Source organism: Vollenhovia emeryi, unplaced genomic scaffold, assembly GCF_000949405.1.
Source record: "Vollenhovia emeryi isolate VEMERY1.0 unplaced genomic scaffold, V.emery_V1.0 DF939125.1, whole genome shotgun sequence".
Taxonomy (NCBI): domain Eukaryota; kingdom Metazoa; phylum Arthropoda; class Insecta; order Hymenoptera; family Formicidae; genus Vollenhovia; species Vollenhovia emeryi.
In genome coordinates, this window is record NW_011967241.1 from 773,568 (window position 1) to 782,783 (window position 9,216).

The following is a 9,216-nucleotide window of genomic DNA, read 5'->3' on the forward strand; positions in this document are numbered from 1 at the left end:
CTGACCCGAGTGTTTCAAGTATAAAAACGTTCTGCTATGCGGCCCGCAACTTATCCTGGTATTATTTTAGGCGTAAAAACTAATGAAAAGATTCAGCAGCGCAAAAACTATATTCGAATGTGTCGGTAAAACAGATGACTTTAGCATCCTCTTAACTTAGTTTAATAACTTAACTAGTAACGAAGTCAATATACACAAGATTAGACCGATAAAGAGTTTAATTTTATTTTGGTATTCGTTTTTCAACGACTCGTTATCTTCCGATAACGAAGCTCTTTTCGGATTATAATTCTATTGCTTGTGTGCGTGCGAGACTTTGGGCACGATGGAAATGACAAGTTGCAAAGTTATGTCCGCTACGTATACTAATTTCTTATCGTCGCAGACACCGCCGGGCGATATATCGCGTGAGCGTGCGTATGCAAAGTGCGTATTGTACACTGCAAGACGTATTGCGTCCCAAGCGGAAGTGCAGTGACCAACACGCACGGCACGCAGCGCATTCCCGTCGTAAGGATCTTACGTATGACATAAGGTCTGATACGCGTGTCACGTCGATACGACAATAAACGAACCAACCGTGTTTCTATGAGCACGCGTATACGCGTAACGCACGTACGCAGAGCCGCGCGTAGACATAATGATTTAGCCAGGGAAAGCATCTTCGCTCATTTTCCGAATGCACGGAACAGCCGACCTGTACGAGTGATTTGTCAAGCAAGTCGCGACACAGTCGCAAATACGCACGCATGTATAATCGCACAAATGTTTATACTGTGTAGAAAAATTTGTATCATGTGTGACGTGCATATTTCGAATGTGTTGAAACGATGTCGTGTCGACATCGAAACCGTCGCATTGACGGCGATTCGACATTGTTTCGACATCGATCGGTAAGTCATTTCTCGCTGGGAAATTATGTAAAATTATGTTAAAGTAACATCGCAGAGCGCAGTCGTTGAATTAAGGAAACAGAGTGTAACGAAAAATGAAAACGTATGCAAGATACACGATCGTAAAGCCTGGATTATGAAACGAATGCTCTGTAAAGTGCGCGAATTTCGTTGGTACAGCACACGCGCATGACAATCTATATTTCTTCATTCGTTGCATTCCGCCGCCGTCGCTTTTTGTGCCGTCGAATCGAATTCTTGTACCTACCAAGTTGCCTCGAGCAGCGGAAACCCTCCGCGTTCCTACGGCGAATATACGCGAGTGCACGCGCTTCCGTTGCACGCTTACGAGAGTCCACGTCGGTGTCGGTTGACACGCACGCGTATGTCGATGCATACTTCGCTTCTTGGTTACTAACTTGACGAAAATTTAGCCCGAGACCGGTTCATGCCCGAAGCGCGTCCACCGTCGCGATCTCTTGTGCGCTTCCGCTCTAGAATCTATCTTTCTCTCGCGAAAAATCAAGTCCTCGCCAAATGCCTCCATTATTTTGACATTTGGATAATTGGGCTACGATATTGAATATTTCCTCTGATTGGCCATGAGAGACAAAAAAACCCATTATCTTGGCGAAGATATACGAGAGGAAGGAAATAACAAAATTGAGTTTAATGGACGTAATGATTGGTAAAGTGGCGAAATCCGTATTTCCCTCTAGCGAAGAAATACTCGTCATGATTTACGGCCATATCCCGGATAATCTTTCTTGCCGGTCAAATTGAGAGAAGGATGGAATGGGAGACGTCGCGGACACAGAAATAAGATGTTAAAATGGTATTAGTTCGGCTCCGTTAAATTGAAATGAAAGGATTTAATTTGTTATTTATACACGTCAGGAATGAAAGAAATGTTTTTCCACTTGTTGAACGTAACGTAAACGAAACCACGTGTACCTGATCTTTTTACGAATTTAATCAACTACTTTTGTAAACGCGCAAACACATGAGCAATGATGTTTGCAAGATGCTATACGTATTTATCCCTTAAAATGGGCTTACATGTCTATTTTATAATTAATTGCTCGGATTGAAATATATACGTTGTGGTAATATAAAAGACCGGGTTCATCTCGACTATACATCTTTATTGATGAACCTTCTGCTGCAAGTGCCCGAAGAAATAATTCCGAGATACATTCGGTATCCGCGACCGTTGTTCCCATCCATCCTCAGGAGGACAATAGGCTCTCCTGACAAAGGGAAGAGGCTGCTTTCCTTTCTCAGAGTTCCGTACGAGCTAGAACCGCGACCGACTCGCTGGCTTTCGATCGTCGTCGTTGTCTTGAAACCAAGAGCAGCTCTCGCGGTGAGATAAAAGAAGAAGGAGAAAAGTACAGCGAACGCCATTGCAGATTTGTAGAATTTCAACCATACCTTGGCAACAGTTTGAGAGAACTCGTCGGACATTTAGGATAATTTTAAGAGAGCTTATAGTTCGATGCGGCAATATTAGGCCCGGTTTCACCGACGTCGCTTAAGCTCAGCTTAATCCGTTCCTTATCTCCTTCCAACTGGTATTTTAGAAAGAGACAGACGTGAATTAAACTAAGATTAAAGTTAAGCGACGTTTGGTAGACATGAATACTGTAGACATGAATCTTTCGTTTGGCTCATCTAAATGAAATGCTTCGCGGTCAATCTATTATTATTTAAAACTAACGGACAATTTGGGGGAGGGGGAGTATAGGGAACAATGGAACGGGGAGTTGTTTGAGAACGCGGAAAATAAGGAGAGCATAACTTCGCACTTCCAGAAAGACGATGCATACGCGTTATGAAGACTTAATTTGGCTCTCTCACGCGACTCAGGAAGGCCGTTATACGCGAAGGACGCTTCCCACGTTACATCGTGACAGATGTGCGGTATCGTCTGCCTTTTTCGTACGGGCGTGTGCATCGTGAACGCGGTCAAAATAGCGCCGAGCGTGGCGCATGCGGGCTATTTAAAAAAAAATTCTTGATCTTATCAGCGAATTCTCTCGTCTGTGGGCTAAATTTGCCCAAGATATTCCACGGGGTCGTTAACGTCGTTGAAATTAGCTACATGTTAAGGAATTCTTTTATGATACCGTTCCTTGATTGCGGTAACTGTTGAAGTGCCAGCGATGCAAGGTAATTACTGGTTGCTGATTTTCATTCCACTTGTTTTTTTACCACCGCTACTATTGTTAAGAGCTATTAAAAGTCAGAATATGTCGGCGTGTGACGTCGGCAAGGCTTTTACTTAATCATCGTCAATGGAGTTACGGCTAGAGAATTCTGGAAATGGGATCACGCGATTTGTATACGTGTAAGATTGGAAGAATGTTGTGGATCGAGAATCGATGAGACCAGTCGCGGTTCGCCGAGGTCACACGAGACGGTCACGCGCCACCAGCTCCACGGTATGGGTGTCGAAACACTTCTGGAAAGTCTGGTGTCTGTCGTCGACAGATTCGAGTTTTAGGATGCAATGTTTACATGTCGCGTGAGACGTAAAGAAGAAAATTTCGAATTGACACAGGCGCCACGAAATTAAAGTAAAAACCAGGATTTATTAGATTTATCGTGAACGTACAAGTGACGCTTGTTCTGATCAATGAATTAAGAAGTTAAAGAAGTCACTTGTGAGAATCGTTTAATAAAACGCGGAGAGTAAAAACTACCTTAATAGTGCACGTTTCCTACACTGATAAAATAAATATTACTTTACTGAAGAAAATTATTCATTAGATGGTAATAAACAAATTAAAACATGCATTTTTTAATTTAAGTATTTATTAAATATTAAACAGTAGATCATTTTTAATTTAAAAGATTTTACTTTAATTCTATAAAACAATTGATTTTATTTAATAAATAGTATTCTCTATCTCATGAAATCTTTAGTTGAATGTAGAAAATGCAATGATTTAAATTAATTTACTTAATATAATACGCAGATTCACTTGAAATTTGATATTTTTATTTAAGTAGAACGAATATTTACTTCAGTAAAGAAAATAATTGTAAGTAAATCTATTTACTTACAATTAGTTCAAAAAATTTTTTGTCAGTGTACATGTGCGTGCATACACGTGCATCAGAAAGATTCAAACACTGTCCCAGAGCTCTGCTTTCTCTTATCATTTATATATCACTGTCAGTCAGGCAGTAGGAGCGTTCAATTTCCTCCGGCCGTCTCGTCGGCACATAAATCATAGATCGCGTACGAACGAAAGCGCGCGGACAGACGCGCCTTGCCCACCGGAAATATTAAACTCACACGAAACGCAGGTGCAATTTAGAACGCCTTCGTCGGAACTGCGTAACCGCGCCGCGGTGAAAACCCGATCGTAACTTCGCGGTATCCTGAAATTAAATGGCAGCAATTAATGTGTTCCCTCGAAGAATGCGGGAAAGGTGTTTTAGAACCGCTCTAATGTAGTCAGGGAATATCGATGCTCGATATCAGCCGCTTATTACGCTTTTAGTTGTTTCATAACTGCGCATTATTTCTTGGTGCGAAAGCGGCAATCGCTTGCCGTTTCGCTCCCGGATGACGTAGAGAGTCGAAAATAAGTAGGTGATATTTTCATAGTGTCGAGAATACTTTCTTGATATTTCCGGGCAATGTTGTGCCGCAAATATGTTCCGGAACGACGAAAATGCTAAATGAGAAAGTATCGCGAATTTTGAATTTTCATAACATCTAATTCTTATCTATCTTAAATAATATTATTAACGAAACGAAACGAGTGATACGTGTAGTGAGAAAAGACTATGAACTGCAGCTTTAGTTGCTTGTGAAACTAAACGATAATTCAATTAAATATAAAACTATTTTTATATTTAATTGAATTATAACGTAATTTAATTAAAATACGTTTATAAATAATAGAAGAATAAATGTAACGTATATTTTTTAACAGTAGAATTTGTAAAAATAATCTAACAGTTTCGTGAAAAGATTCGGTTTCTTTTTTTCTGTTCCAACGGAAGAAAGGACCGGATCTTGGTTCATTAACTCGGCGATATCGAAAGGAATTTGTTTTACGGAATCGAACGAATCATTCAAGTGACTTTACACGCGATTGGTTTGATTGAGGCTAACCTGAGAAATGTTAGATTCATCCTGTGAGAACAAGAATTTCCTGTGCTTCTAAATTGCTGCACGGAAGAGTTCAGTTGCAAGGATTGTCAATTATTGTCGATTAAAGTTTTCCGGCGAGTCAGCCGCCAACCTTTTCAACCAGACAGAATTCTTGCGCAACGTCCATGTTGAAAGATTTAATATTCTTTCACTAATGTTCATTATCCAGTCTGTTGCTTGTTATGCGACATTTTCTGCTTATGACATCCTCTTATATAAATATTCCAGTAAATAATCCTTATATACACAACTAATCGGTCTGTGAGCCAATAAACAGAGAAATTAGCTGAAAGTATAACGAATTTATTTCCGTTAAACGTTTACGTTATTCCCTATTTTTGGTAATATAACTTGCAACACAATTAATTTGCTTTGTATTGCGCTCAGAGATTAGTCTGTAAATTACTATGTTTTATAATGAACATTTATAGTGATATAATCTTTTTTTATTGCTGTGTACATTACATGAAAGCAATCGTCACAGGAAATGTGTGTAACACTGTGAGAAAATAGAATCTCAGCGGTCTAAATCTTTAGAAATCGTAAAATAATATACATCATTCAGGCAGGCAACATTGCTCATGATTCACAAGTGCATTACATCAACGTGGAATGAACTGATAACGTGCGTAGTAAATCCCACAAATTATCACGATATTCTATTTATATAGTGCATTGTTTATTTACACTCTCATTATATATTTAATATATTGAAAATATATAGTTGCAAATTATAGTTTAATTAGTCGGCCTGATAGAAACGTACATTGTTCTAGAGATGATAATGTTTGGTAATTTTATGTCATCGAATTAATCCGTGTTCTCTATTCGCATACCTCGCTCGTAGACTTTAATCACTCGCAGATACAATGGTTCAAGCGGATCTTGAGCAGTGATTAAGGCGAAAGATTAGCGATTGCTCTGTGATTTATCGCTTACCAGTGCGTGCCTATTGTCCGTGAAGACACGATTAGAACATTTACAAGCAACAGTAAATTGTCCCTGAACGTGACAAAATGAACGGCTGCAACTTGACACGCAACTCCGAATGTCGTCATAATGCGCTCATAAATCCAGCTGTGCAACGGATCGGTCGATGTATTTGCTTTCCATTAGTTTTCACGAGCCGCGTAATTGCTAGGCGATAAATCGCGCTCTCTTTGGCGATTGCAACACGAAAATTCTAGTTTTCGCACACTATTTTCCCAAAATGGAAGAAACGACAAATACGAAGCGTTAAATCGTTTTAATTAACATACCGGTCCTTCATTCACGCGACTTTCTCTTTGAAACTGTCGCGGCAAGGATTTTCCCATCGCTAATCTAATAAGAATAAATTAGCCTGAGAGCATAGATTCCCAGTCGACGACGAAAAGTGCATTGTCCCGATGCGCTTCTCCCATCATTAGGTGCATCCTGTGTTAAGCGCGGATCATCAATAGCGAACGATGAATTGCGACAAATGGCTGTCAGCATTGTTTATTGCTGCAATTATAATTGCATTTGTCATTCACTATTACGCAGCGTGTTTGAAGACAATCGATCTACTGTATTTGAAAAGCATTGCTATGTAATTTTCTTATGTATTCTTATGTAGAAAACGATTACATGAGATTCACGTAAGATTCGAAAGGGTGGCGGGCGAGAAAAGTTTATTGAAAATTATTGGCCGGATCGTAAAACTGGCTGGATTGCAAAACTCACCGATACCGTTGACTCGCGGATGTTAATGCAAATTTCCAAGATGTGTTCACGTAAGAAACGTATCGCGGTAGTGCGGATTAATCCGTTTTCTCGTGTGCCGCTTGGTGTGTCTTTTTCCCTGGTATCGTACCGTTATCGGTGAAAACGCTGCAACGTTATATTTATTATTTTTTGGTTGCTTACCGAGTGACTCTACCAATTGCTAAAATCGTCTCTCCTCGTTCGGCGGAAATCATGCTCCCGTTGGTCGGTTTACACGCGAGCCTCGCCTCGCGCGTTGCACAACATTTCGTATTCCACTGCAGCCGTGTCGCTTGATGCGGGGCTTCTACAACCGTGCGTGGGTACGCGAATACAATCCGGTAACGTAAGTGCGTAGACGCAACTCGGGCCGACGATCGCTGGCGCGGTTCTCAGTACGACATGAAACGTCGGTAGGAAGTTGCGGCAACTTCGGCGCGGTTCTTTGAGATTTACGTTTTTATGCACCGGCTACGTGTGAGAATTATTTATAGCGAAAGGTAAAAAATAGTGTTAACGTCGCACGCTTGAATCGAGTATTGGTTAAAGGTGTATTCCCTCTGTTGTAATAGAGTTACTTTACCTTTACGTAAACAACGTTGAAGAACATAACGAGTCTATGTAATTGCACATCGCGAAACTGGATCGAAGTCGTCTGAGAAAATGGCGAAATTGCATTTATTTCGTCACGGTTTGATAGGTGTGGTTCCGCCGGAAGTGGAAGCGAATTAAGCGGCGTCGTGCCGGAAATGCACGGCAAGACCACGTGAAACAGATCAGGTCGTCATTGTTCGCCACGAAATCACCGTCCCGGAAGCGCCGTTTCGTTTCCGGAAACAGATGAATATGTTTGACAAGGAGGATTCGATCTTAATGAAGATAGAAAGTAACTCCGCAGCAACAATTAATTAAAGATGAGCTTTCTCTGGTTATATTTCTATTTTAGATCGTTTGCCTCTCCCGTTCTTCTAATTGTAGGAATTGAATACTAGGAATTACACGTCTCTGGACAATAGTAATTTTACAAAATGGAGTCGTACAGATATCACGCGTGCGGAGAAAATAAAATGAATAACTTTACAGCGACAGCTAAGAGATATTGTAGGATTAAATGACGAAGCAAAAGAGAGATAAGCAATCGCGTCGAAGACGATACTTCTTGAGCTATTGAAGCGATTGAGCTATTGAAAAGCATGACTATCTTAGCAGCCGAGACAGTAATGTAACAAGTTGAAGTAAATCGGAGCACGTTACACGAGTTTTAAGCCCAACTGCATTCCGATCTCATTCTTCGTAACGCGCGTAAAATAGGAAAAGGATACCGGTATGATATGTAATTAGCTTTATGGTCGATTATGCCATAGAAGTACGATACCATACTTATATGACTTTGCATGTTCTTCATGATACCGTACCGCGCGATTCCGCTATTACTTCTCCTGTCTCACGAGGCACCAACTTTTTCCACGAACATGACTATCTGCCCGTCGCTTCGTCTTTCATCGCGGCCGTTCCGTATAATCATATCGAAGTGCTTCATCATGTGAAAACATGATTTAATGGTTCGTGTTTGCACGCGTCGCTCGCGAGGGTGGAAAGTGCAATGTTCGACCGCGCCTGAATAAGGGCGCGGCTTTCGAGGGCGCGGTGTTTGCTGCACGCACGTGTAGGCACCCTCGTCCTTCATCCCCGTGACAGCAAGTTGGGGCCATTTAATTTAACGGCATTTTCGTAATAAGCAGCAACCAAAAAAACCGGTAATGGAATTTCTAATTGCGAAAAGTTTGTGCCATTAGTTTTTGTGTCTACTTTGAAAATTATTAATTCCAAAAGTAAAATTGTCGACTGCATTAATAGCAAAAGGGATTTATTTTGTTGATCTATTTATCAAGAAAATAGTATTTGTTCAATTTTTCAACTACTTTACTTTCACATTTTTACATTACCGTGTTGTGTGGAGTTTTGATTTCATTATTATATAACAAAACATGTGCAAAATTGACGAACAATAATATACGATTTTGATTATGATAGACTTCTATGTGAATATGATTTGCATTCTGCGGCGTTTAGCGTCTGAAAGTACTTCTCAGTGGACTGTCTTGAACTGTTTATATAATATGAGTTTCTAGCCATAACATGATACCCCATCACAAATGAGATATATTCCGTCCGCGATAGCGTTTCTTATCACATTACACATTTTATCATTCATCGAGATTTGCAAATGCATTATACCATATCTTATTTGTGACTGTATGAGAAGAAATAGACTGTAAAATTAGAGTAGTCGCGATATTAAAAGTAACGAAATTAAAAATTAATGCTAATAAGAGGACTAATAATTAAACATTATAAAGTTTTGTCTCGGAAATAAGAAGAAAGTTTGAGTAACATATCGGCATCTTAAAATTCAATTAACATACT